We start from the raw sequence: 3,989 nt of genomic DNA on the forward strand, positions 1-3,989 counted from the left end.
GTTAAGGAAGGTGGTAGAAATTATTTTGCCAAGAGTTGAACGGTTGGTGGGTGGGTGTAAAACAGATGGTTAATCAAAACTTGCCTGTATAGAATAATAACATACACCCGGGGAACAAATATTTGGGTTAATTGTCCAGTTCATCTCCAAAACTGGTGACACTTAGAATTATGGGGGAAATAGAATAGGTAACTTTCATTTTCTAAGAACAGGAAACATTAGGTTTCTAAGAAGATAAATAGAGGTTTTCAAGAAAGTTCAGAGGTTGTTTTTTTTTTTTTTTTTTTTGCATAGGACTTTTGGTGTTCACTCACTCCTCAGACATCGAGGATAGAGCCTTAAGGCTACTTTAATACTACATCTAATCATTTCAGGGTTGCATGTGTGACTTCTTATGCATATGTGTATCTGAAAAACAGAATAGATAATTTCCATTAAAGCATGGTTCTCAAACTTTGGTGCAAATTAGAATTATTTGGGGCATTTAAAAGACATATGACTAGAGTGCATCCCAGACTAATTTAATTAAAATCTCTGATGATGGACCACAGGTATCAATATTTGAATAACCAATATCAAAGGTTAATTAGCCTTTGAAGCAGTGTATTAAATGATCTTTTATGTTTATTGTCTTAACTGGATTTTTCAAAGGAGTAGTTAAGTATTAGAATGCTGTTATTTCATGTTGATAACTTAAGAAGTCCCTGTAGTTTCTATCAGCATACTTTTACTAACTTTGGGATTTGTACTTCTGTTGGGAATCATGGCTATTTATATCTTGCTTGACCTTTAAGAGTGATATCAGAATCAAAGTAGTTGTGAGGCAACAGTTTATGATTAGCTCTGAACCCAAATACCTGTCTTGATCCTATCCCAATCTGGCATTAGTTCTGCTGAGTTACCTTTCTTTGATGCATCTTTGAGCATAGCCAGTCCCTCCCTAACCAACCAAGTCATTGTCCCTTGGTCACCACAGTGAGAGCTTGACTGAAAAATTGGATGAGTGCCCTCAACATTCTGAAGTAGTTGTAGTCATTACTGTCGCCAATGTGTAGGCAGTGCCTAGTTTGGATCTAGAATGTCCCGTCATGTTAAAAACCTGTTCCACTGGGTGGTGCTTGTGGGAAGTGATGAAACTTTTAAAAGGTGTGGTCTAGTTGGAGGTTTTTAGATTATTGGGGAAATATCCTCCAGTTGGATTGTGTGCCCCTTCCTCTTTATCTCTATGCTTTCTGAACATAAAAACTGAGTGGTTTTGCTCTTCCACATACTTTGGCTGTGACAGTCCCAAAGTAACAGGTCCAATTGATCATTGACTGGAACCTCCAAACTTATGAGACAGAATAAAACTTTTCTTTCTATAAGCAAATTATCTCAGGTATTTTGTTACAGTGATGAACACACATGAAAAATCTGAGGCTTGAAGAGGCTGAATAAATGTCTTACACATGAGTCCAGAAAGGGGTGTCAGGGTACTGATTTAGATGTTCATGAACCTGGAGCCCCTGATACCTAGGAAAGAGTAAGAAGCCACGAACAGCTATTCATTACTAACATGAAGCTTAAGAGCCCAGAAAAAATTTTTGATATTTGCATTTGCTCCTTTGGATAACCTTTCACACAAGAACAGAATAGGAGTACCATTGGGGTGACTCACACTTGCCTTTCCTGTTGACATGGGGAAAACAAGACACACAACAAAACCCAACTTCTGCTGCAAGGCAGACCTCAGGTTCTGAGACAAATTTGCCATCATGCTCTGCTTTTCTGATGACTCAAGTATAGAAACTCACAAGATTTTGTAATCTGTGGGTTTGATTTGTGACAACTTACTGATGTTCTTTGGAAATGTGTCTGCTCATTCCAACAATTAAACAGTGAGAAGTGACTGATAATGCATGAGGGATTTTTGTGAAGTTTTTAGGTAGCCTGCCCTGGAATTTAAATATGGCACTGGGAAAGGAAGGAAGGGAGGGAGGGAGGGAGAAAGGGAGGAAGGAGCAAATCATTTCCTTCCTTTAATGAATTAGATTTGAACTTTAAAATAAAGGAAACAAATTTGGTTTCTTTCTTCTTAAATCTCTCTTTTCTGTATGCAATCTTCATGGTGTAGAAAGTAAAAGACCCAGTCTGAAGGGGAAGCCCATAGTACAGTAGTTTGAAACCAAACTCCAGGCCATGCAGTGTGGGTTTGAAGATCTGCCACCCACTTGATGAGTGACCCTGGGCACTGTGCTGTAAGTTTTTCATCACTGTGAAAGATACCTGCAAGAAGTCAATTTAAAAGGAGAAAGTTTTATTTTTGGCTCACCGTTTTGGTGGTTTCACCCCATGACAGACTGGTCGTATTGCTTTGAGCCTGAGATAAACGGTCCTCCTGTACCATATGCTTCCTCCACAATGTGGTGCCACAGGCTCAAAGCTGACTCAAGCAGAGACCCTCAGATCCTCTCCAAAGGAATTTGCAATAGAAGTAAGAGCAGGGACAATCAGTTGGTGCTGGCCGGTGTTTGAATGGAGGGGCCCACACAGGATGATGGATGGTGAATAGGAGTTCAGGCAGGTCAGATATCAGAGAAGCTGTGAGTCAGAGGAGGAAGCTGTTTGCAGGAAACAAACCCATAAAAAATGTCAGGAATACTTCAGGGCTTGGTTGAGACTATCCCAGTCCCCAGCCAGCCCTTGGAACTGAAGGCTGAGTCTTTGTATCAATTGCTGTCTAGAGCACAGCAGCCCAGATGCCATTTCTAAAGCATTACATGCCCCAGAGGATGAGCCTTGTTTTCAGGAAGAAGAAAATACTTGCTTATCTTGTCATCTTGATTTTCTATTTGCGCTTCTTTTACTTTTTGAGGGAAACAAAATTTCAGTGTAAAATCTCCACTTAAATTTAACAAATTCACAAGCCAGAAGCCCCTTGCCAATTGGTTGAAAGTGGAAATAAGCAAAATATGTAAATCACTCCTAATCCACCTGGCAGTCCTTCCTTCACAGAGATGGTGCTATGATAGTCTATAGTGTATATGACCATTTGGCAGCTGGATCCTGAGGGTGACAGGTCTGGGCTCATTTTGGCTTCTCACTGTGTCCTCAGTTATCCATGCACTGCCTTCTGGTCAGGCTTGTCCAAGTTTCTGGTCATGTAGTGTGTACTGGCCATTGTGACTGCCCATGGCTATGGTGATGGCCCATGCCCATGACTAGAGCTGGCTGAAGAGTTAGGCTGAGGATTTCAGATGTTTCCTGGAGTGCTGTGAGTTGGGTAGGTTGTTACCACTTCAGCACCCCAACCCCACCAGTACCCTTCCTGGCATGGGGAATGTGCTCACTTACTGCTTCAGTTCTGCACATGCAGACTTTCAGATGCTAATAAATCCCCTGGAGGTCTTGCTACAGTGCTGCTGCTTGTCCAGTAGGTCTGGGTTGAACCTGGGACTCTCCATTTCAAGCAGCTCCCTGGGGAGTGACCTTGGCCCAGGACACCTCTGTGAGCAAGAAGCCCTAGGATTGCCTGAGGCATGGACAATGGTGTGGGCATCTCCTCATTGATACAGTCTATCTGAAGTGGCATGTGCTCTTGGACAACTGTCTTCTCTTTTCAGAAAGGTTTAATCAACTCAAGAATGTTCTATCACTTATACAACAAAGTAGCTCATTGACCTGAATAAAGCAGAAAGGCATGTAGGAAAATGAGAGAACATTGGATTCCAAGAAAGAAGTGTTAAAATCCTACCTCCTGTTTCTGTGAATGGAGGGATATTGTTAACTTTGAGGTAGGAAGGGAAGGAGGGGGGGGGAAGAAAAAGAGACAGAGACAAGAAGACATGAAAAGAGAGAGACTCAGAGATAGACAGAGATAAGGGATAAGACAGAAAATAGAAAGAAACAGATAAAGAAGAGGGAAAGAGGAGAGAAAAGAGATGGAGACAGACAGAATATAGACAGAGAGAAAAAAAGAAAGAAACAGATATACAGAGAAAAGGGGTATG

Source organism: Ictidomys tridecemlineatus, unplaced genomic scaffold (assembly GCF_052094955.1).
Source record: "Ictidomys tridecemlineatus isolate mIctTri1 unplaced genomic scaffold, mIctTri1.hap1 Scaffold_44, whole genome shotgun sequence".
In the NCBI taxonomy this organism is placed as follows: domain Eukaryota; kingdom Metazoa; phylum Chordata; class Mammalia; order Rodentia; family Sciuridae; genus Ictidomys; species Ictidomys tridecemlineatus.